The 26,069-nt window shown below is 36.4% G+C and overlaps 1 protein-coding gene across 2 annotated transcripts in view; it reads left to right on the top strand.

Moving 5' to 3' along the window:
* The window catches only part of SGCZ (sarcoglycan zeta), a 1,025,749-nt gene that overhangs the window by 926,274 nt on the left and 73,406 nt on the right, over nt 1-26,069 (top strand). The window lies entirely within an intron of this gene.

The following is a 26,069-nucleotide window of genomic DNA, read 5'->3' as shown; positions in this document are numbered from 1 at the left end:
TTTACATTTTTTCCTATTATGGGTATTCTGTGCAGAAACTATGATACTGAGGTCATATATTATCAGTATCTATAAATCCATCTAGTTAGCTATCTGATCTAGCAAGAGGTATAAATTATGATTTTTTTGGACTGAATTTATTTTAATGAAATTATTCTAATCATAAAATGTAAATATATTTCCAATATTTTTAATGGAAGTATACCAAAATGTGTAATTAAAATGTGTTAATAAGCGTGGATTTGGATTGTGTCCATTCCTTTGTTGATAAATAAGTCATTTTATGTATTTAATTTACTGAAGCCAAAAAGTGAATACTTTATCATAAATGAATTTTTTTTTAAAGATTTATTCATTTTATTACAGTCAGATATACAGAGAGGAGGAGAGACAGAGAGGAAGATCTTCCATCCGATGATTCACTCCCCAAGTGAGCCACAACGGGCCGATGCGCGCCGATCCGATGCCGGGAACCTGGAACCTCTTCCGGGTCTCCCACGCGGGTGCAGTGTCCCAGTGCGTTGGGCTGTCCTCGACTGCTTTCCCAGGCCACAAGCAGGGAGCTGGATGGGAGGTGGAGCTGCCGGGATTAGAACCGGCGCCCATATGGGATCCCGGGGCTTTCAAGGCGAGGACTTTAGCCGCTAGGCCACGCCGCCGGGCCCATATCATAAATGAATTTTAAGTAAAGTTAAATTTTATTTATACATTGTTTTATTTTACATATTCTTTGCATCATAAAGGTATGTCTTTAGGTATCGGTTACTAATATGAATAACATGTTGTGATAGGTGAGAGTATTTCAGTTAATAAAGAGGACTTTCTGCAAGGGAATGAAATTTTGTAGAACCTTGACTTAACCATGCTACATTGTATACAAATATCAAAACATCATGTTGTATCCCATAAGTGTAAACACTTATGACTTGCTAATCATATATACATTTTAAACTTCCTTAAATAAATATTACTGTGGATATAGATTCTAAGCAACCCTCATGCACTTAAATTAGTGCTGAGATCAATTCGTACTTGTGATGTTGGCACTGCAAAGAACAGCCTTCAGAAACAAACTTCAACTTGGCAAAATTTCTGTCTCATTTTACTAACATCAAGAGATCTTCAGCTAGGAAGAACTTTGCTTCGCATTCAGTTCTTGAAGGACACAGACCCCTTACTGAAAATGTCAAAGTAGAAATTGAGCACCTGGAGAGTATATGCCAGTATCTACAGGCGAGCACAATGTCTGCGGTCTAACAGCCTCTACAGCCATGCAGCTGTTGGAAAAGATGAAGCATAATCAGATACTGCTTCCATTTTGTGGCATGTTGGCCAGCAGAAATGTTAAAAAAATACATGTAGGGTTTGTGCTAATACTTTCAGTCACACTCAGAAGTTGAATTTTTGCAGTGTTAATCTTAGCCAAATGAAGCAGAACAGGAAGATAGGGAGGGCAGGAGAGAGAAGGAGAGATAAAGCTTAGTTGTAAATGCTGAAAAACCAGTAAATTCATCATATAACAGTTATTTCTCTGTGCAGAAAGGCACTTATTCCAGTGAAGTTTAAACTGAAAACGGTTCTTGGTGTTTTGTTGGTGACACCTCAGGAACCTTTGATACTGATTGGTGATTTTCAGAGAGAAAGGACAGGCAAGATCATACATTCGCATGTGAAGTCAAACCCCACAGGGTAAAGTTACATGTGGCTGCAGGGGCTCTAACAAAATAATTTGCCTCCTGGGGACTCAGTTTTGCTCATCTCTAAAATAGGAATATTGATACTTACTTGGAATCCTGCTGTAAGAATGAAGGTGATTGTATTATCTCTAAAGTACACATAAATTTGTTGATATGCAGTTGCTAGTGATTATGTTACAGATATTGACTCATGTATAAACTCAGTTATGTGAAAAATTTGGGATGATTTGCTACTCAGTATCTCTGTTACAGTAGTTAAGTGTACATTCTGAATTATGTTACATTGGAGGACTGAGTCACAAACACCACAGAAAGGGTGTCATGTGAAAACTTAAAATCTGGTATGGCAAGAGTACAGAGAGTATGAAGAGATAACGGAGTGAATTTGAGCAATGTGGACTATAGCCTTTCTTGTTAAAGACCAATTTTAAATGTATTGACATGATCTGACTGGTTTAACTTCTCTCTTTTTGTCCTTTTCTTTCCCTTCCTTTTTCTTATAATTTCAATTTAAGGACATACTCTTGATTATAATATAAATAGATTTTCATTTTGCAACATTACAGATTACCAAAAATGAGCAAAAATATAGAAAGAAATTATGTGTATTTTCCATTTTCTGAAAAATGATTCTAATATCTACCAATTTCTGTAAGGAAACAATATTGTCAATTCAACCAATATAACAGACTTGGAATATTTAATTTTTAAATCCCATTTTATGTGGAAAAGCAGAGCTTGTTTTGGTAATCACTATATGGACATATTTTAAAATTATAAAAAGTTTCAGAAAAGCAAATATGCACTTCTCTTATAACCATGCTTTTGTTTTGTTATAAACCCTCCTTCCTACTAATTCCATAAACAGGATTTTATGTAATCTGGGAAATTGGCAACCCCTTTCATAAAAAAATAGTTTCTAATCCAACACTGCACACAAAAAAATCATGTACACTCTCTCTCATACACACACACCAGATTCAACATTATTAGCACTAAATCTAAATATTTTTAAGACTCTAAGAAAATGAATTTTAAAAATGAAGCTCTTGGAAACTTAAAAAGTTCTCGGTTTTCTATTAAAATTTAATGTAAAACATCAGAATTCACTACTACTAAAATTCAGATTTTTAATGACATTTATAATATTGGAGGAGATGAACAAACTGAAGATTTCTTCTTCCAAATATCTCTTTGACTAACACGGAAAGGGAGGAATGAGATTATCATTGAGAAGTGGTTAAGGCAAATACAACATCCCAAGAGGTCAAACTCTGAAAAAAGAGCAAGAACATGGTTAAACAAGTCTCAGACTCAATCTCCAGGTCAAACATTTCCATTATCTATAGTGACTATGTTAGCAGAGCAGTCCTTCCTTGAATAGGTGCAAAAGTGGTGTGATTATATTTGTGTTGGTAGCATGATACTCTTTTTCATGACTTTTGATTCATTAAGGTGAGGGTGTGAATAATCTACCATCTTTATGAAGCCTATCTTCTTAAATTGCTGCATGAAATGTGGTACAGAGAATAAAAATCATTTAGATAGGGCAATGCAAGTCAAGTGTTTTGTAGTTTTGATGAAGGCTTTTGTTTTAAATTTGACAGAAATAATGGAGGCTGCTGGAATTTGCTTAAAACAATGCTCTTTCATACAGCAACATGACAATAATTAGCTATCTTTTATTTATTAATAACATTGCACATATATTTTAGAAAATAAATTTCAGCTAATTTAAAAATATAAGTGTTGGTTTCAACAAAATAGTTGTTTTGTAATAAGCCTTCGCCATCTTTTTCTATCAAAACATATTTAGTTTTATAAAACAATGTATAAAAAGTAGGTATTTCCTCTTCCTGTTTGTCATCAGTCTGTAACTTTAAAACGTAATAGGAAAATAAACAGAAATTGAATAAGTTCTATTATGAGTAGAGCTACTGTAGTTCTTAGTGTCTTTTTAGGTAATGTTTCTTGATTAAACTTTAATCTCGAATAATGACATTTAAGAAGTTGGAGGAACTGTGTAGAGGTGTATATTGTAAATGTAGCAAGTCCCATTCCACCATGTTTCTGTGAGCATCCCAGTGAAACATAAAGACTAAGTGCATAAAAAAGTAATTGTTCTGAAAATGTGCTTAAAATCATTTTTCTTACATTTTGAAAAGGGCCTCTTGTTTCACCATAATTCTTGTATAATGCTCAGTGAATTTAGAAGAATGACTTCTAAATGAATTATTCCTTGAAACTACTAGTACGTGTTGCCTGCATGATTTGCCCATCATGAATAGCCTCGTTTCGTTGCTCAAACATCAAGGATATAACCAAATTCTACTAAAACCTTAACTACAATTTTTATTTCCCCATTTCTATTTTTCTTCAGTAATTCTTGAATGGCTAGTATCATGGCAGCCTTAAATGACCCTGACAGTATGCTAGTAAAGAAGAATGTCTTTTATAAGAAATTAAAACATCAGTATTTGTGTTTAGTACAGGTTTCCATATCCACAGTTGCAAGGTTATGCACCACCTACCAGTGACATTTGTGGCGGACAATCTGTGTAGCGGAGTTGACTCTTGCCCCTTTGAGTGTGTGACGTGCTCTCCTCCTTTGCATGGGTGATTTATGCACTAGCCCAAAGCCAGGAGTTGGCAGTGATAGCCTTCCGTTGAATAGAAGCATCATGACTGGTCGTGTGGCTTTTCCAAGGGCTACTAATGAATTGCACATTCAACTATCATGTTTAAATTAATGACACATTTGTTTGATAAGATAGAAAGACACTCAAGTTCCTTCCCATAGGTAACTACTTTTCATTGATCTGTTTTCTGCTATAAGTCAATCCACATAAATGATCTCACCAATGTGGTGCTATCCATTTTAAAGTTTGTTTATAAAGAGAAAGATTAGTTTAAATCCTAGTAGCTCAATAAGCATATAAAACCTAACTGAACCTAGAAAATACTTGATGAAAATACACTGATCCTCCTGGTAAGAAAGCTACAAAGAGATATATAACTGATGAATCTCATCACATCATCATAGTACACTTTGAGATAACACACATGACTTTTTGTTGAGCAAAATAATTTTTCATGTATACCAAGCAAAGCGTACCTGTTAATAAAAAATATGATTGATATATGTGGATTTGTAAAGAAAGTTAAAAAACTGAAGGCAATACCTAGCCAAGGGATATTGACAGCAAGATACCAAAGTGAAGTTAATGTGAAATAATTATGGGTGGGTATAAGGAAACACAACATGCTTATTGGTTACACTTAAGTCAGGAATAAAGTGTTCTGATTCCCTTTAAAAGATATAAGTGTGTGTTTCAGACATTTGTAAAAAGAAATCTACTTTATCCTGAGTTCATCAGTAATAGAGGGAAGAGGCCAAAGCATGGGCGATTATGCCTAGACATATTTACGTCATAAAATAGGTGAAGTTTGGGGCTCGGCAGCGTGGCCTAGTGGCTAAGGTCCTCGCCTTGATCCCATATGGCCGCTGGTTTTAATCCCGGCAGCTCCACTTCCTCTCTATCTCTCCTCCTCTCAGTACATCTAACTTTGTAATAAAAATAAAAAAAATCTTAAAAAAAATAGGTGAGGTTTAAGTTGATATATTTAATAAAAACTGAAAGCCATAGGCTTTGACTGGGTTGATACTCCTTTTCCACATCCATATAACCATCCTTTGTCATCTAAGATACACTTATCTTCCCAAATGATGCAAGGAAAGAACTGGAACTAAAGGACAAATTATACTTACTACATATACATTCTTGCAATAAATTTGAAATATAAAAATCAAGATGGAAACTAAATTGGCTTTGTTTTTTTATGGTTTAGTTATAAAATATTTTTAGATGAAATTTAGTTCACAAAGTAATCCAGAATTCCCAGTTTATTTTCTGTCATGATTAAACGGCAACATTTTTCTTTTTGCTAGAGTAATGGAGGGGAATGTAGATGAGGGTTTTATAATAAATATTTAAAGACCCCTAAAGTGACATGTAATCTTACGTTAACACAATTACTGGGAACACCTGGGACTTGCTTAATTGACTACAGATGGTGTAGGACATATAAAAAGTAGAAGGTTGCATGTATTGAATTTGTTTTTTGTTATTGAATCTTTTTCCCTTGTAAAGGAATGTTCTAATTGTCTTGGACAACTTAATAAGAATGAATGTTTTCTGCAAAATTAGTTGTGCAAATCTTGAAGAATAGATCAACTAAATGTTTAGATATTATAATACATATATATATAATGTGATTGAGCTTATCTTCAAGTTTGTTGATTTATTTGTATTAACTAAATGAACATTAACTCACTGCTTTGGAAAATTAATTGGAACACGTGCCTATAGAAGAGAAGGATGGAACTCAAAATGAGGACTCTTGAGCTATGTAGCTCAAATAAAACTGGAATCATATCTGAAGGAAAGACACTGATGTGCGTTTTGAAGTTTTTTTTTTTTAACAGAAGAGTAATTCTTTTCTTTAACATTGTGGATTTATTTATTTACTTGAAAGGCAGAGATACAGTGAGTGTAGACAAATGGATGTTCCATCTGCTGGTTCACTCTGCACAGGATCTCAATGGCTAGGGAGCTGGTCCAGGATAAGGCTGGTGCCAAGCGGAATGTTTCAGCAAATTAACTACTTGTTTGGGAGAAGTAGAGGCTGATATTTGCAGAGTGTGTCTTTAGATCTATAATATCAGTGAATACTAATGCTTTGTTTGATATGGAAACAACTTTGAAATTTCTCTCCTTCGAGAAAAAACAGTTGTATGTGTTTCAAAATATGGACTAGGATGACAAAGTCTTTAGTTGTAAAAAATATGCATTTAGTTTTAAATATATAGGGTACAAGTGGTAGGACAGATAGGAAATTGTAACTCTCTCAAGATGTATCACAAGCAGCATATTCCTCCTGTTTAACACCTCTTTTGGGCTGACTCCTTGTATATAAACAAACTAGAAGATGCAATTTACTTCAGGAAAAGTTATGAAAATATTGTCTATATTTAAAGCATTGACCATGTTATTGATCTGTTATTATATAAGTTTACTCAGTATTTGTTGGGGCTTATAAACTAATATTAAAATGATTGTATGAAATTAAAATGTTACAGAATCCTTTAACATTAAAAGCAGAATAAAACAGAAAAAGGTTAACTTCGTGTGTCAGATGATAACTGGATTTTATCCTTAAAAGACATCTGGGATTAGGGAGACTAGGTTTGTGCACTTACAAAAACTTTGATTTTGATAAAACTTTTTGCAGGATGTCAGAATTGTTGGTGCATCTGAGTTCTATGTATCATTAACTTATAGAACATGAAATTTTGTGTAAGCCTCAGTAAGAAGCATATCTTTGAAAATTTGGGTAGTGAGGTATACTATTCACAAATGTAAAGTTAGGAGGCTAATTATTCAAACATCTGGAGGTAGGAAGCTAAATAAAACATGGGAGTCCATATGTACACAAAAGATCATCTGCTTCAGTGATTGAACCCCCATATGGGATCCCAGGCAAGCTCAGATCATGGAGGAACAATACCTGGTCTGGTCAGTGCTTAGGGAGAGGCAAGTGTGGGAGGTGGCCACACTTCTGTAAGATAGTCTAGGTCTGTTAAACTACAAGGGGATTTCTTCTCATAAGCCCCTTGAATTCTTAATCCACTTGTGTGTGCAGCTTTGAGAAGTTCCCAATCAGATGTTCTGTATACCACAAAAATAAAAAACAATAGAAAAGGAAAATTGAAGCTAGAAAGAGGAGAAATTGAAAAACAACAATTGTCTTATTTGCAAGTATTTGTTCTATTTGTGGCAATATAGATCTATTGAGGAAACTATTTGCCGTAATCCCTTAAGAGTAACTTTATGATTACCTTCCATTTCTTAGTCAAGATTTGGAGTTAAAATATTAAATTTAGTCTGAGTAGATTTGTACTCTATTTCTAAAATGTTTCTGAAAGAAACAAGAACATAGTTTTGGGCCCTATGCCCTTAGCATAGTAAACATAGAATCTCTCACAAGAGACTCTTAAATTGCATTTCAAATGACCACTCTAAGCTGCCCTCACCTCCGTCTGCATTTCTCATTCTTTTCTGACCTGTGGATTTTCCTCTGAGAGGTCAGCTCTGAGTCAGATGGAGTCCCCAGTTGACTTTTCTCATGTGCATTTTTAAGAATCTTTTGTTATGTTCAACCCAAGAGTGCTTGATGATGATATGTCATGGAGAGGATTTCTTCTTGTTGATCCTATTTGGGATTCTCTGCCCTTTCTGTATTTGGTTCCCCATTCGTTCTCCATGCTAGGCAAGTTCTCATTTATTATTTCATCTGATACATCTTTCAACACAGCTTCTCTTTCCATGCCTTCAGGAACACCCTTAACTTTTATGTTTGGCCTTTTGATGGTATCATTTAATTCTTTATTTTAAAAGAAGATTTATTTTTTATTGGCAAGTCAGATACACAGAGGAGAGGAGAGACACGGAGGAAGGTCGTCTGTCTGATGAATCACCCCAAGTGGCTACAATGGCCAGAACTACACCAATCCGACACCAGGAGCCAGGAACTTCTGGGTCTCCCACATGGGTGCAGGGTCCCAAGGCTCTGGGCCATCCTCAACTGCTTTCCTAGGCCACAAGCAGGGAGCTGGATGGAAAGTGGGGCCACTGGGATTAGAACTGTGTGAATATGGGATCCAGCATGTGCAAGGATAGAACTTTAGCTACTTACTGCGCCAGGCCAATCACTGAATTCTTGCATATTTCTCTTGGCTTTACTCATTTTGTCTTCCTACTTTATGACTAGCTTTTTCACAGGAGGTGTCTTCTACTTCTGAAATTCTTTTCTTCTGTCTCATTCATTCATTTTATTATTGAGGCTCTCCACTGAGTTTTTAATTTGCTAAATTCATAATTTCCAGTAATTCAGTAGAATTTTGTTTCAGTGTTGCTATTTCCTGTGTACCATATTCCTGAAATTCTACAAATTCATGTGTCTGTTGCTTGCTTTTAAGGAATATTGTGATGAGTTTTTAAAAATATTTTATCCAGCATTTTCTCAATGCCTTCATCAGTTAATAGTGAGATTAACATAGTCTTTTGTTCCTTGGTAAAGGAGGTGTGAGCAGACTCATTTGTTGTGCCTCTTCTTTTGCTTATGGCCATTTCAACTCAGATTAACGGATTCTACTCATCAAGCTGATTTTTAAGCTTTGTCTTCATTAAATCTACAGGTCAACTTGACTGATCACATTCAGTGCCCAGTTCAACGTTGGGCTCACTTGCACTACTTCCTCCAGTGAGTTTTGGTCCTAGGGCTATGCTTCTTCCATGACCTCTGCGGACTGGTGTCCTGATCACCACTCTCCATCCATTGTGATCCTGAGTTGTAGCCACACTGTTGTCACCTCAGCCTTTCTCCTGGTCACAATTCCAGTAGTATCCAGGATTAGGGAGAACTGGCTTTGACTTCAAACTAGACCACAGGGCTCTCAGTGGCACCACTCACATGATTTGTTTTCTTTTTTTTTTCCTCTTCTTTCTGGAACCTACTGGTAGTTAGGTTTGGGGGCAACCTGTACCTATTTTAGATAGAACCTATGAGACATCAGATCTGTATTTTCCTGGAGGAACCAATGCAGTGTATAGAGCCAAAAGTGAGTTCTCCCCAGGCTCGGCACATGCGCAGCTCACTGTTGTTCCTTCCTAATCCTCCAGGGCTTTGCCATTGAACTTAAAATGGTGCCTGATGCTGAACTGGTGGGTTTGTGAGCCATGGATTCCAACCGATTCCGTGATAGGACTCCACTATTCTGCTTCTAGGGGTGATCGGGTTAAAAAATCAGCAGGATCTGCCAATCTGATTCACCAGGTGATCTCACCTGACCAGCAGCAGAGCTCCCATTACGGTTGGGTTTTCTGCACACTGCAGTGCTACTTCGTTTTCTCTGATGCTTTCCAGATGTCCCTCTGCCATTGGCTTGTCCAGTTCTATTTCCCAGGATCACACCCTTTCTCCTCCTCCTCCTCTAAGCCTACTCTGTTTTAATGTGTCCTTACCCTATTCTGCTATTTTGTTCTTGCCTCTGTTTGTGTAGTTTGTTTGGAGAGTTTAGGTCATTTGTGTTCCAGGTTATTGTAGAAGGTAACAATTTGATCCTAATGTTTCTCCATAAATATCCTCATTGACTACTTTTAATTTCCATTGTACTTTTACCAGGAGATTTTCTACCGTCACGTTTTTCTCATATGGTGATTATTGTTCTCTATGTGTCGTATACCCTTAAGCATCATTTTTGTAAGGATGAGCAGGTGATGGCAAATTATTTCAGTTTTTCGTTTGAGGAAGTCTTTATTTTATCTTCATATATAAGTGAGAGCTTCTCTGTGTATGGTATTCTGTGTCAAAACAATTTTTTTAGGGCTGGGGCTAATTCTTTTCTTTACTAGCCTGTTGGGGTTTGGAGGAGAAATCAGCTGTAAGTCTAACTTGGGATTCTCTTTAGGTAACCTGGCTTTTCTCTCACCCATGTAAAATCTCTGTATGTTTTACTATATAAAATTTGACCATTATGTGTTGTGGTAAAGATCATTTCTGTTCTTGCCTAATAGGGATTCTATTTGCTTTCTGTGCTTTTTCTTTGTTCTCATTGGGAATCTCCCCTTTGATCAGTACAGGTGAGGCCATGATCGATCATGACTGTTAGTGTAATCATAAACTCACTTCATTGCCTTAGAGGTGATCAGGGCCTAAGATTAGCACATGGTGTATACTGTCCCCACCCATGCCACCCATACCATCCATGCATTCAATTAATGCAAAAGATCTATGCTGTTTTCTGAGTGCTTAAAAATCCAGCTACATAAAACACACTACTGTGCAAACACAGGATCACCACCATTTTTGTGTGTATGCCTCCCACAGCCACAGTGTACTCAAACTCCACTCAGCTACACAAGTCTTCCCTGACCATGGAGAGCATTCTACAGCCACCTATGAGTGCTTCACCTTGGCAGTTGGCAACTCAAATCTGAAGATTCGTAGAGGTGTGTACATGTCTCACATTTCCAGAAGAGTATACTACCCCCTGCCTGACATTTAAAGTCAGTGGAGAGCACAGACTTTACTTCCATCACAGAACCACCATATTGCATTGGGCATTCAGAGCTGCCAAGAAATGCCTACATGAAGTGTCAGGCATATACCTGTTAGACCCAGACACAAACTATAGTCACTATGAGCCTCCCAGTCCCAATGTAGAGGATCCACTGGCTTATTTATTTATTAAAAACACACATTTGAAATATGTGCTTTACATCTTAAAGCCATCAGGGGCTGGTGTGTTGACCCTACAGGCCAATCCTTCACCTGTAAGTGCGGGTATCCCATATGGGTAAAACAAAACAAACAAACAACAAAAAATTAGAATAGACAGCAACAAGGAAAGCTTAGAACTAGACAGGAAATGATCAGTGGGAACTCACACACACCTTAGTAGGTAGGACACAAAAATAAACTACTCCTAACTAGGATATTGAGGATTTCTCTCACACCCCTCCTAACAGTGTTCTTTGCCTCAACTGGTAACATATGCCTTGTTAAAGCTATAAGCCAGTTCTGACTATCCCAAAATCTGCCAAGTTCAGTAAAAATTATGCTTCAACACAATAAATTGCTAAATACTAAAATGAAAATAGACACGAGACAGATGAATAGTATCCTATAGCCATTTTAAGGTAGATAGAAGCCAGTTGTATATAAACTAAAATTGAAATGTTAATGAAGTAGTCACAGGATGTGGTTAAGAACTTGCATTTTCTAACATATCAGTCACTCAGTACCATGTCAATTAACCCCATAGTGTTGAAAACTGTTGTAGATGTTATGTTATGGCTTTTAATTGGTCGGAACGATATTCTGCCAGCTCTGCCTTTAGACCCGAATTGGTCTCCCCAAGAAACTATTGAATTGAGCTGGACAATAAGATGCTGGACTCTATGCATGGCACATGCTTGCAATGAAAGAAACAAGACTGGATTTGAACTGTAATACTGCAATAAGGTGGAGCAATCCACCATGGGGAGAGGGCACAGGGAGGGGTTGGGGGAACATCAGAGCCTATGAAACAATGTTATAAAATGAAATGTAATAAAAAAAAACCAAAAACAAAAGTTAATGTCTTGGCTGATCCACTTTGCAATCCAGCTTCCTGCTAATGACTTGTGGGAGATCTGGAAGAAGCTCTTGGCTCCTGGCTTCAGATCAACTCACTTTGGCCATTTCATTAACTTGGGAAGTGAACCAGCCAATGGAAGATCTTTCTGTCTCTCATTTCTTTGTAAACCTGTCTTTCTTTAAAAATAAATCTTTTTTGAAAAAGCTATTACTTCTCCATCAAATTAACCTACAAAGGTAAAGCAATTCAAATGAAATTATGAATGATAAAATAGTTCCACAATAATCTCACTTAAATGAAAACTAAAATGTATACACAAAATAGTATAAATGCAATATTAATAAATTATGGGGTTAGTGTAAGTACAGGCAGATCAAGAAAACCAGAATTGGATGTAAAATCCACGAAAAAGCGTATGTTCAATGATTTGACCAAAGGCTGATGATGCCTTTTGGATATGTAATAAATGAGAAAGTAAATTAAACAAGATTGAAAGAATTTATTCACATTTAAAAACACAAACTAAAATGAAAGACCCTGATAAAACAAAATCTTAATTTGACAATAAAGGCTTTTAAAATTAAATATAATGAAATAGGCTTGTTAGGAGAGTTTTCTCATTGTAGGTGGCAAAAGTCTTCATAATGCATATGCCTTATCACAAGCTGCAGAAGAAAATTCCATTGACTCACATGAATAAAAATCAAAATTCTTCTGAAGGTCTGTGCCTCCATAAACAACCCTGAAGTAACCTTGATAACCACTTATGATCCTTAAGAAGGCCCTAAGGGACCCGCGAGTCTCCTTGCATGCTGTCATAACTTTCCCCAGTTTCTCCTGTCTTGGAGTCAGTAGCCCCTACTATTCAACTCTGAACTATGATTATTGCAAATACATCCAGATTGTTGGCACTGCACAAAAACATGATACCCACTGTATGGAATCCATTTTGGGTCAGCTAGGACTGCTGTTTTTATTTCAGTCAGATTTCTTTAGGTATTTCTGGAAGCAATATCTGTCAGACATTTTGCTAGTAATGCATATGCATGGTAATTGAAACTGTGTGCCTTTAGTTGAAATTATGTAGAATAATGTAACAATAATAAAATTATACCTCAATTTGCCCATGTGGTAAATGCTAAGAAACCATTTAACAACTTGTAAGTCATCTTAGGACATATGAATCCCCAGCTCAGAATGACCATTTTTGTAGAAGTAAATCAAATAGTTTTTCCTGCTTTACACACACAGACACATGTATATGTACACATTAGCTTTATCTACATTTTGAGACTAAGAAGAAATTTATACTTTCAGTCATTGGCTTATTATGCCTTGACAGTTCCTGCTGTCTTGTTCATAGGCTCTGTCTCCACAGGCTTCTCTTCGAGATTCAATTTTCTTTTCTGCCTTCTATCAAATGAAGCCTTTACTCCCATCTCATCCTGAGCCTCATTGTTTGTGTTTTTTTATATTCACCACTTACTGGATCTAAGAAAACTATTTTTTGAGCATTTTGCCTACTTTAAATTTCAATTTTGCTTACTTTTAACTTTTTTGTCTATGATTAATTTCAGAAATTCTCAAATGCTTTTTCCTCAGCTATTAAATCAGAATTCTAAGGGAAGAATTACGTACATTAATTACTATAATATATAATTACTATCATAGCTATAATTACCACTAAGTAATTATAGATTCTGGTTCTGGCATAAAAGTACACAAGGATGTCAGATACATCTGCTACGCCAATTGTACCAATATCATATGTGCACAGTTATATGGTGCAACGTCAAACTCAGGGGACTATCAAAGTGCATACTTTATTCAGATTTCATCAACAGCATAGATACCCATTTTTGTGTGTTTGTGGGGGGAGTCTATGCATTTTTACCACATGTCACAAGACAGAGATGTTCCATTACAAGGACCTCTTGTGATACCTTTTTAATGCCATGCCTTTATTTCTTGTCTTATTGGCTAGTAGATCTATTAGGACTATGATGATTAGTGATGGTATAAGTCGGAAAGAATTGGTTTGCTAATGGTCCCAGGGGAAAGCATTTTGTGTTTCACTATTCCAGTCAGAGGTGTAAGTTAAGGAAGCCTCCTTTCCTTCTAGTTTCTGAGTTTTTATTGTGGATACACTTTGGGCTCTGTCAAATATCTGTTATGACTCGATATGATGTAATTCATTATTTTAGATTGTTGGATTATACTGCATCTGATTTTTTAAAGTTGAGACATTTTTGTACACCTGGACTAGACCCCATTTAGGCATGAAGCATAATTACTTGTCATGCTTGTGCATTTTGTTTCTGATGTTTCCAGATTGGGGTCTATCAGATACTAGCTGTAGGTGGTTTGTTGGTTTGGTTTTGCTGTATTTCATTTTTATTGCCTCTGTCCACATTTGATTTCAATATACCAACGACTTCATAAAACAAGTTAGGAAATGTTTCTTCATCTGTTTTGTGCTGGAGACTCCATAAAGCCATTTAGGCCAAATAGTTTCCCATTGGCGACTTTTTCAGTGACTAATGTTAACTGCTTAGGGTTATTGGACTATCTGTTTCACCTTGTTTGGTTTGGGTTGCAAATGTGTTTTTTGAGGAGTTTATAGAAGTGTTCAAATTTATGAGCACACTGTCCACAGTATCCTTTTATTATAGAGTTTGCTATCTTTAGTGATATCCTCTCCCATTGCATAAGCCGATGATGTATGGCTTCTTCCATACTGGAGCACCTGGCTGCTCTGCTTCCTGTTCAGGTCCCTGCTGCTGCACCTAGGAAAGCAGTGGATGACTGCCCAAGTATTTGGGCCCCTGCTACCCATGTAGGAGACTCAGATGGAGTTTTTGGCTTCTCACTGAAAGAAAATATAAAAAATCTTTTTCAAGAATAATGTATTTCTGAATTAAGGTAATATGCTTTATATACACCAATTACATTTTGAAAATATTTGTTTCTTTGAAAGATATAGTTACAGATAGATGGGAAGAGTGTTTTTCTATCTGCTAGTTCACTCTCCACTGGCCACAATGACCCTGTACTGTGCCAGGCTGTGACAAGAGCTTCAAACTCTAGCCAGGTCTCCCATGTGTTGGCCAGGGACCAAGTACTTGGGCCATTTTCCAGTGCTTTCCTCTGTTTGTTAGCAGGGAGCTAGATTAGAAGTGGAGCAGCCAAACTGCTGCTCCTATAGGGTGCTTGCCTCCTAGATGGTACCACAACACTGGACCCTAGATAGACTTGTTTTACAGTTTTCTGTTCTTCAAGCTTTTACATGTTAAAAAAGAACTTTCCAGTCTCTGATGTTCTCAGTTGTTCAGAGTTTGGTGTGAATTAGCTCGTTCATTTAAATGTCCTCAGAATACATGTTTGCTGAAATGTTAACATGAATTCTTGTGTGAAAAGTTATCATGACAATAAGGAGCTTCTGTGCAGTTTCTTTTCTCTGAATATTGGTTCACTCATTTCCAGTTCCCTAGGTTACACTTTCTCATTTCAGCCCATTTATAGAGTGCCTCTTATAAATTTGTATTAAATCCTTTTGTCATATCCTGCATTTTATTGATTCTTTATTAATGATTGGGTAGGACTTGAATGAACACTTTATTATTTACTTTGTTTTTTCATTCTTTTTCATCTTATAGATATTTTTCCCTTTTTATTAGAATTCTGTATTTATGCTATTTTTCAGTGTTTGGCTTGTATAGTTTTCATCAGAATCTACTTCTTTCTGCCTTGTAATATTTCAAGTGATATTTTGAAGTGTGGCTTCCATTTTGGACATTTTCCCTCTTGTTTCTTACCAATAATAGCCAATTATAACATTTTTAGTCATCAAAAATAATTTAGAAGCTCATGATAAAACTAATCTACTGTATAAGTCTATTTCAAAAAGCTCATGTGAAAAAGGACTTAAAAGATTACCTTGGCTCACAAGTACTTGAGATCCTTGTGCAAACAGGGTCTACAAAAAAGACTGTGGAAAACACAAGTTACGAAACAACTATATCTGGAATTGGAAAGGCTATTGCTGACAACGAACTTAATTTCATTACATTTTCCAGAGATTTCTTTTAAGTGCTCTCATATCTATACTGAATCTTAATCCTCATTTATTTGTTTACATTTCCTTCATGGAGTCCCAGGTCCTCTTCTAACTGCATAACCTAATTCAAGAACTTCCTTCACTCTTTTAGGTCAGGTATATAGCAGCAGTCAGTCTTAGCTGTTTTTGTTGCTAGTGTCGATATTCCTCTTCAACCACTTCCTCCTCCCTTGCTTTAAGCATGTATTTATTTTCCTTTCATTTCTAAGGATGGTTTTATACAGTTTGGTGTAGGCAGCTGTTTGGTTTTTTTCTAGTACTTTAAAAATGTGCCACTGGGTACTCATCGCCTTGGTTTCCAATGAGAAATCAACTGTGATGGGAGTTTGTCTTCTGAATGTATCCCTGCTTTCTGTTTGTGTTCAGATATTTTGTCTTTAGTTTCCAGAACTTTAATTTTCATGTACATTTTTTTTCTTTTAGTGTTCTCTAGTTTACTTGCTGGAGTCTATCCTTTTTGTCATATCTGACAATATTTCATCAGTTGTTTCTTTGAATAATTTTTCAGTCCGTTATTTGTCCTCTCTTTCTGGATCCTTGATGTCACAAAAGTTGGATATTCTCATTATCCCACAGTCCCTAACAGTAATCTGAATTTTTCACTTATCGTGTTCATTTTTTAAATTTTATTAATGTGTCCTAAAATTTTCTGTTCATCTCTATCACTTATAGTCTGTTATTGAGCCCTTTCAGTGTATTTTTATTTTATTTGCATTGTAATACTTCTCAGTTCTTCAGTTTCATTTGGTTCTTTTAAAACTTTTGTTTTTCTACTTGTATTTTTAGTTTCTAATTTGCTTGATGTCAATTTGTGATTTGTCAGGCAACGTGAACAATTTATTATATTGCTTTAAAGATATTGTACATTCTTTCTATTGTTGCATTCATTTTGAACACTTGCTTAATTTAATATCTTTTCTCATTCACGTTGTGATTTGCTTGCTTGCTTGTTATGATATATAATTCCAATTTTCCCACTGCACTTTCTGAACATTATCTTGAAGGACTCTGCTTGGTCCTGTCTACATTTTACTAGTTATCCAACAATCACTGTGTGGAGAGTTAGCATGCAGTCTCCAGCTTATTTTGTGGAATACATTATCAGCAATTTACTTTTCTGGGTCTGTGCAATGTATTCTAGCCTGCTCTCTCTTGCTCTTTTTCCTTTTTCTATTTCTTTAACTGAACTTTGCTAATGTACTTGTTTTATGCCCCAAGTATCACTAAAAGAAATAAAAAAGTGTTTGTCAGTTACTCAAAGTCACAGATAAGCACCGTGGCTTATGTTTGATAATTGTATTTATGTACTTGGAAACTCTGTGCTTCGTCTTTGTGTTGTCATTTGTCTTTAAATAATTAGTTCAGATGCTTTTGTTGTGTAAGTCCACTCCTTGTTAAAGTTTGGCATAGATACTCTGCTTTATTGGAATATGGGACTTGAGATTTGTACCAAAACTTTTGGATTGTTTTAGTCATTTAATTCTTTCCTCTTATATGTTTGCCCTGTCATTGAATGTGTAATTTCAGGCTTACTGTTTTACACTTAGATGAATGGATCTCTTTATTATATGAACAATTGTCTGCAGTCTACATTACCTGTTCCCAATAATGTTTTTATTTTTTTGCTTGACACACAGAAATATGTGTGCATGTATGTTTATGTGTGTGTGTGTGTGTGTGTGTGTATATATATATGTATATATATATATATATATATATATATATAGAGAGAGAGAGAGAGAGAGAGAGAGAGAGAGAGAATCATGAATAAATCAAATCACTTGCTTACCCTCAGAATGGCTACAACATCTAGGGCTGGGTCAAACTTAAGACAGCAGCTAGGAGATTTTCTGGATCTTCTACTTGCATGTGGTGAGTGGCCCAAGGATGTGAGCCATTTTCTCCTGTTTTGCTAGGGATATAAAGAGGAAACTGGATTGCAAGTGGAATAGCCAGAACTTGAAACACTACTATATGAAATGCGAGTGTTGCAGGCACTATTCCATAACATCAGACAAGCAGGGTGTACTTTCTTTTATTTTTGTAAAAATTTATTTTATTTTTTTATTGGAAAGTCAGATATACAGAGAGGAGGAGAAACAGAGAGGAAGATCTTCCATACGATGATTCACTCCCCAAGAGGCCACAACGGCCAGATCTAAGCAGATAGATCCGAAGCCAGGAACGTCTTCCAGGTCTCTGATGTGGGTGCAGGGTCCCAAAGCTTTGGGCTGTCCTCGACTGCTTTCCCAGGCCACAAGCAGGGAACTGGATGGGAAGTCGGGCTGCCAGGATTGGAACTTGTGTCCATACAGGATCCTGGTGCATTCAAGGCGAGGACTTTAGCTGCAAGGCTACCGCACTGGGCCATCAAGGTGTGCTTTAGGAATGGTTTCCGTTGGCACTTTAATGTAGTTTAACGTAGTAGTGAATCCCCCAGTAGGAACTTTCTGATCATTTCTCTGTTTAGCCTATATGTATAGTAAGTGTTTGAATGTCATTTGTTAGCCTATTTTTAATATTTGCCAACAATTCAGTTAATTCATGACCATTATGTTTTTTAGATTGTTTTATTTATTTTTTATTCATTTAATCTGTGGTGAGACAGAGAGTTACACCTACAAACACTAAGGAGAGACAGAGGGACGAGAGAGAGAATGAGAATCTTCTGTTTGTTCATTCTTTCTCCAGATGCTCATGAGCGTCACACCTTGGGGAGGCAGAGGTCAGAAGCCTGGGACTGAGTCTCATTCAGCCAGCTAGCTCTCTTCCAGGGCACTCTCACAGGAAACAGAAATCCGAAACAGAGATGGCACTCATGCCAGACACTCTTGTGTAGCAGGTGGCACCCCAGCAGCATTCTAATCCTTGTACCAATACCCACCTTACTGATGGCTCCTTTGGTTTATTATCCTTAATTTGTGTTTTATACTTTCACACCTAGTAATCACTCAGTTTTGAATGAAGAATTGTAAGTTTTAATTTTCTGATGGGGACTATTTTTAGATTTCTATACATATCCTCAAATTGGGTTCTGGCTGCAATTAAGTTAATTAAAAAATAGATTGGCTTTTCTGGACCCTGCACTTGGGTTCTTTTGGCATAGCTGAGTCTCTGCTAATTATCATTCTAATTATCCTCCACTGTAAATTACATTTCAAGACTGTCTTGGTATGTACCAGTACCTCATAAATTATGATTTTCTTTGCTTTTTCCAAGTCTAGCACACTGTTCCTTGACCTCATAAAATGTGATCTGCATCCGCATAGTGCTGGATGGATTCTGTGCTCCTTCACTTCCAATTTAGCTTCATGATAACACAGCTGGGAAAGCAGTTCACCCTTATGGGAGATCTAACAGAGGCTCCTAGCTCCTAGACCAGCTCCGGGTCTCCCAGCCAGATCTCTGAATGCTAAACAGGAGTAAAGAAACAAGTGGAAAATCTCTCTTTCTCTATCCTTCCGTTTCTATCCCTCTGTGCAACTCTGACTTTCAAATAAATATGTAATTCTTAATAATAAAAACAGAAGATGCTGTTTAAAAAATGCAGAGAAGTCAAGACTTAAGCTTTCTAACAGGATGCAGGGCTACCCCCATGTGATGGCTTAACTTCTTGTACCTCAGCATCTACTTTTCATTTTCTCATCTTTAGATAGCATTATTATTAAATCAAACTAGTAGAATTCTGAATCGCAATACAATATTTTTAAAAGATATATTTATTTTTATTGAAAAGGCAACTCAAATTTGCAGGGAGAAGGAGAGAAAGAGGAAGATCTTCCATCTATTGGTTCACTCACCAAGTAGCCACAATGGCTGGAACTGAGCCACTCCAAAGCCAGGAGCTTCTTCTGGGTCTCCCACATGGGTGCAGGGCCCCAAGTCATTGGGCCATCCTTCCCTGCTTTCCCAGGCCACAATCGGGGAGCTAGACGGAAGTGGAGCAGCCAGGACAGAAACCAGCACCCATAAGGGAACGTGGCACTTGCAAGGTGAGAATATAGCCATTGAGCCATCATGCCGGGCCTGAGTTGCCTCACAGTATTAACCAGATTTTATCTCCTCATTGACAGGGTAATTTTATCCTGATAATATTTAAAATTCATATCAGCCATGAAAATGTCCGGAATGAAACATAACCTTGCAGATAATAACATCTGGTCGGGGCCCGGCGACGTGGCCTAGCAGCTAAAGTCCTCGCCTTGAACGCCCCGGGATCCCATATGGGCGTCGGTTCTAGTCCCGGCAGCTCCACTTCCCATCCAGCTCCCTGTTTGTGGCCTGGGAAAGCAGTCGAGGACAGCCCAATGCTTTGGGACCCTGCACCCGCGTGGGAGACCTGGAAGAGGTTCCTGGTTCCCAGCTTCGGATCGGCGCACACCGGCCCATTGCGGCTCACTTGGGGAGTGAACCATCGGATGGAGGATCTTGCTCTCTGTCTCTCCTCCTCTCTGTATATCCGGCTTTCCAATAATAATAAAATCTTTAAAAAAAAAATAACATCTGGTCAATCCCAGTGTTCAGATTGATGACTTTTTATTTATTTATTTATTTTTGCTAGCAACATTGTATTTCTACTTATGCAGCCTTAGTATTCTCAGAATCTTATTACAATTTTATTTTTTATTTATTTGGTATTAATCAGGGCAAGTTACACCTGTGAATATTGAGTGGGTTAAGGTTATGATTCCAGTAGAGCTATTGAAGTAAAGGACAGGAGGAGTATTGAAGCAGAAGCAGAGGACCGAGGGAAGTGTTGGTTATCTCCTTTTTCCCTATGGCATGCAAAAATCTGTTCATATTAAAATCAAATGACAATTGTCACTAAAAATAGCCTTCATAACTTTTGATAAATTTCCCTCTCCATAGTCCACTTTTATGTAGTTTTGCAAAGAATTTCTCCTGATTTCCATGCAGATGTATATGTCAGAATGTATTAACATGTCGTACTCAGGAGTCTGTGGAATGCTGATGTTATGTAGCTATTCCTCTAGTTTTATTGTTACGTGAAAATTTAATTAACGTGGCTATCATATTTTCATCAAAATGATTAATAAAACATGCTGTTCCAGGCAAGAATTCCCTCATGAAAATACAAGCAGGTACAAGTTATCAAAAATGTATGCAAATATGAGACCAATGTATGTTGAACCAGATAACATCTAGATAAGTGATTTTTTGCATTTTATTGCCATTCATTTATTTAGATTGAAATTAACTGGAAAAAATTCAAAAGTACAGTATATCAGTATATTATTTAGAACCAACTGACAAATATTGCAACAAAAATGCCTAATGTTCAGACACATGGAGAATGATTTGTGATTGTCAAAAGTGGAAAAAATATACAAAAAGTACAATAAAATTGTCTCACCTAGTGAAAAATAGCATAAAATAAATTTATATGGCAAGGATAAAAGCAAGTTTTCTGTTATGTTCAGTATGCTCTTAACTTCTGTTAAGTGCACCTGTAGATATATTCCCTTGTCAATAAAGAAAATATTGATTTAAGAATAATTCTATTGAAGAAAATACTTTTAGAATATAGGTTTCCTTAGAGTTTGCAAAAAGAATTCCATCAGCCAACATGATGGCAGTTCATGCAATTAAAGAGCTACTTCAGCTTATGTGTAACTGGGACAATTTCAGAATGATATTATGTCTTTTATTATATGCAGCTGTATACAATGAATTAATATTTGTAATTTTTATCAGGCACGCAGTTAGTCTCAGGGAATATGGTACTTATCTTTTCATATGCTATTAAATTCTTTCAGGGTGTTTTCTGCAGTAATTTAATTTTGAAAATGAAAATCATCTTCTAATTTCAAACTCATACTCCCTGAATTTTATCTGCTGCTGTTTCTTAAATAAATTTATGTCTTAAAAATAGCCCAGCATATACTGAAATGGCATTTAGATAGTATTAAAAACCACTTCTAGACCTTAATTCTATCCTGAATCTAATTAGCCAAGATGAAGACTAGGGGTATAAAAGAAACTGTACAATCAGGTGAAATAACAAATAGCATTAAGTACAGACTTAGAAAGAAAACTGGAGTGAAAGCTCAAATATCATGCATAATTCAGTTATTTCACTAGTAATATTTGTAAAAGAATTTTGGTAGAAAACAAAATGTTTCAAGAAGTAAATATGAAATTTTACCAATTAGACTATAAAGAAATATTATCACGCAAATCATTATCAGCAGATATATCTTTCATTTTGAATTCATCTTTTTTTATAGATTTATTCATTAACTTATTTGAAATGTAGACTAAAAGAACGAGGGAGACAGCAAGCTCTCTAAGTTTGCTGGTTCACTCCAGAAATGATTGCAATAGTTCATAGTAGGCTGGGCAAACTCAGAAGGCAGGAATTCCATCCTCGTGTCCTGGGTGGTGGCAGGGGCCTAAGCCACTGAATGTCTTCCACTGCGGTCAGGAACATGAACAGGAAGACAGATCCTCGCACGTGGATGACTGCTTTGTAATCAGAAGCTTTATCAGTTGTGTCATGATGCGAGCTCCTGTCTTCCTGTTAAGTGGAAATATTTACTAAGTGCATAGCAATTTAGTAAGCACAGAGTTAAGGACATCCATTTCCTGTTTGTACAGTAAAGCACTACCAAGCTAAATGTTTTTGAAGAACCGTTTGAACTTGATATTCATGTATCAATGCCACCTTATATGGAGAATTTTATTTTAAAAGTCAATTAGTGGCATGAGTTTGTCCAGTGATAAAAATGTCCCTTGAAACACCCTCATGCCACATTTCGGTGTCTGGATTTCAGTCTTGCTATGCTTCTAAATCCAACTTCCTGAGGTACAAGTGGCGATTACAGTTACTAGCATCCTGCCACTCATAGGAGAGACCTAGTTTTAAAGTCCTTATCACTGTGTCAGCTGATCCAGCCAAGAACATTGTGAGTGCTTGGAGGGTGAACCAGCAGGTGGGAAACAATACACTTGTCTGTTTCTCTCTGTCTGTTTTGTCTGTCTCTTTCCCTTCCTCCCTGCCCCTCTCACCTTTCAAGTAAATGAAAGAGACTAATAAAATATTTATTATGACAATTGATTATATATATATAATAATTGATTATATGACATTTTTTCCCATACCAATAGTATTTTGTGTTGCAAGATTCTTGTTTATGCAAAATATGATTCAGGGATCCTAACCTTAGGCAGCTGCCTAGCTTTCATTGTGCCTAGGCAATTGATACACTGCTGAGAGAACAGCCAATAGCTAGCAAACATCTTGGACCTGGTTAATGCCAAATTCGATAACTATACCAGTGTATATACCTATTCTATTTTTTTAAAGATATGTGGCAGGCAGATGCTGGCATGTCAGCAGTCAGGGTCTGGGGACCTCTGCTCAAGCTTATATGGCTCCCAGACAGGCTAGCAGGGCTCAGGCTGGCACGATATACCACGACACACCACTGGAGAGCTGAGCTTCAAATTCTGCATGTTTGCAGGCATGGGACTCTGTGGATTGCCCAAGGAAGCAGTTCTGGGAATGTATGGGAAGGAGGACTGCTGAGGGAGAATGTGACAGCTGAGGAGTGACTGCTTAGAGACTTCCACAAACCAGCGCACTTCACTTTCAGATAAACCAGGGTGCTGAGGTCAAGTGGCTCAGAGGAGGGAAACTAGAGGACCTTTCAGGACCAACACAATGCAACCACCCACGTGGGAGATCTGAGCTGGGAGGTGACTTATAGAGGGGTTGGGAGAAAATATTTCTAAACCACATACAGGAAAGTGGATTAATAACCTAAATATGTAAAGGGTTGTCAGAACTCAATAGAAAAAAATGAAAATAGAGGAACCAAATATACATTTCAAAAATACCAACACTCTAAGAAAGACAATTTGCTGTCACTAATCAGCAAAATGCAAAACAAAACCACAATCTCAACCGGTTAGATCAGTTATTCCCAAAGCAAAAGGTAACTGACACTGGGGAAGATACAGAGATAACAAAACCCTGGTACACTCTTGTTGAGAATGTAACTTTGTGCAGTTGATGTGGAAAACAGTATGGAGGCTTCAAAATAAATTTTAAAAAACCATTCTGTCCAGCCCAATAGTTTCTCGTCTGAGTACAAATGCAAAGGAAATGAAATTACTCATTATAAATATGTATTCCCTGGAATATTATTATAATAAGATATAAAAGTAACCTAAAGTGTTTAGCAGAAAAATGAATTATTCCACAAATATATATCTAGATATATGTTTATATTCAAAAATATTTAAATATCCTGAATTGATTAGCAAGTATTTAATCCCTGAAAATGCAGAAATTAACTGGATATACATCATTTTCCTTGAACTGATGAAATTTATGTTTTAGTGAGACATCAGGAAATATCCAAGCAGGCAAAAGTGTTTAAGAAAAAAATTACAGTAGATTGAAGAGGCAGATTCTGCTGGTAGCAATGGGATTGTTTTAGGTCCCATAGTAAGTCTAATTTCTTGAGGGAATTACATCAGTGATTCATTCTATTCTACCAGCAGTGTGTTCTATAGAAATCTGTGAGGTCTAACTCTAAACAATTTTTTCAGTGTCTGGAAACTTTCTTGATCCCAGCTTTAGTTCAAACCTTTAAGGAAACATGTAGTTGACTAAGTATAGACCAGTAAAGACACTGTTTATTGGTCTAGAATATAAGGAAAAAGTGGTCACTTGTGGAGTGAATCAGCAGATGAAAGTCTTCCTCTCTCTCTCCTCCTCTCTGTGTATCTGACTTTCCAATAAAACGAAACAAATCTTAAAAAAAATCTACACACAGTTAATCAAAAAATCATGAAGTTTGAGATAGAGACTATTTATAGCAACACTGCTAGGTCAGAACTCACAGATAATTGGGTTTAAAAAGATACTCCATCATTACTTTAGTTTTTCTTTTACACCCAAAAGAGCTTGAGTCATAAATGTAAACACTTGGGCATGCACATTTTTGAGGGTAGAGTTAAGGGAAAGTAGAAATTCACAGACAGAAATATTGGAAGGGAGCTAGAATGTGAAAAGAGTGTGATTTTTCAAAATGTGAAGAGCAAAGTTTTTATTAAGAAAGGTAATGATTGATTGAGTCAGATGCAACAGAGTGATAAGATGAGGTGCAGGGCCACAGAATTTTGATGGATATTAATGACAGATCCTGATAAGATCAATTGGGGATGAATTCTGACAGTGAAAGTGAGACTTGATTGATGGCATGGAGTGGGAAAGTCATGTTGTTCCAAGTATATAACTAAACCATTGCTTATATAATATAGAGTGGAAAGCATCAATGGAATAATTGAAAAGAAAATTGCTCTGTTTTAGCAAATATAAACACTTAGGCATACTGACAACTTTTATTGCTTTACCAATCATGAGTGTTGGGATGCTGTATTTTATAAAGCACTAAATCTCACTATATTGTATTCAATTCTGGCATTGTTTTGAGTTACTAAGGTGTTTTTATAAAGCACATTTTGATCTATCTAGTATTATTTAACAAATTGATGCAAAGTTAAGAAGCGTACATAGAGAAAATTGTAGTCTTGGACTCAAAAGTTCACCTTTCTTTGTAAGCTATCTTTTCTCATTGGAAGTGACTTCCAACTACATAAGCATGTAATTATGAAAGTTCACAAATTGATTATGATCCCTGTGATTAGCAGAAGCATTCGTAAGAATGATCATGAAATCAATATAGATTTTGGTTTTTCAGTTCACTGAAATTGCTTGGTAATGCCAAGACTTCAAATCTTACAGTATGTAAACTTTATTTTCATTGTCTGGCATTTGGCATATGTGAAACAAAGTGTTTAATTAATACTTTAAAATTAATCAGTAAATTTGGGTTTGTATAATATTGAAGATAATAGCTTAAATACCAAGTCAATTTAAGTGAATATTTTTTGTTTATTTTCAGGCTGATGAATTATATACCTGGCATTAAAAAGGTGCTAAGGAGAGAGGATTTTTAATTTCATTTAAAATTTTTTTTACATAGTTGATTAGGATATGAAGGGTCAAGGGCCAGAGGAAAGT

Source organism: Ochotona princeps, chromosome 11, assembly GCF_030435755.1.
Source record: "Ochotona princeps isolate mOchPri1 chromosome 11, mOchPri1.hap1, whole genome shotgun sequence".
Taxonomy (NCBI): Eukaryota; Metazoa; Chordata; class Mammalia; order Lagomorpha; family Ochotonidae; genus Ochotona; species Ochotona princeps.
Note: the sequence above shows the minus strand (reverse complement) of the source record. Positions and strands in the feature narration are given on the sequence as shown.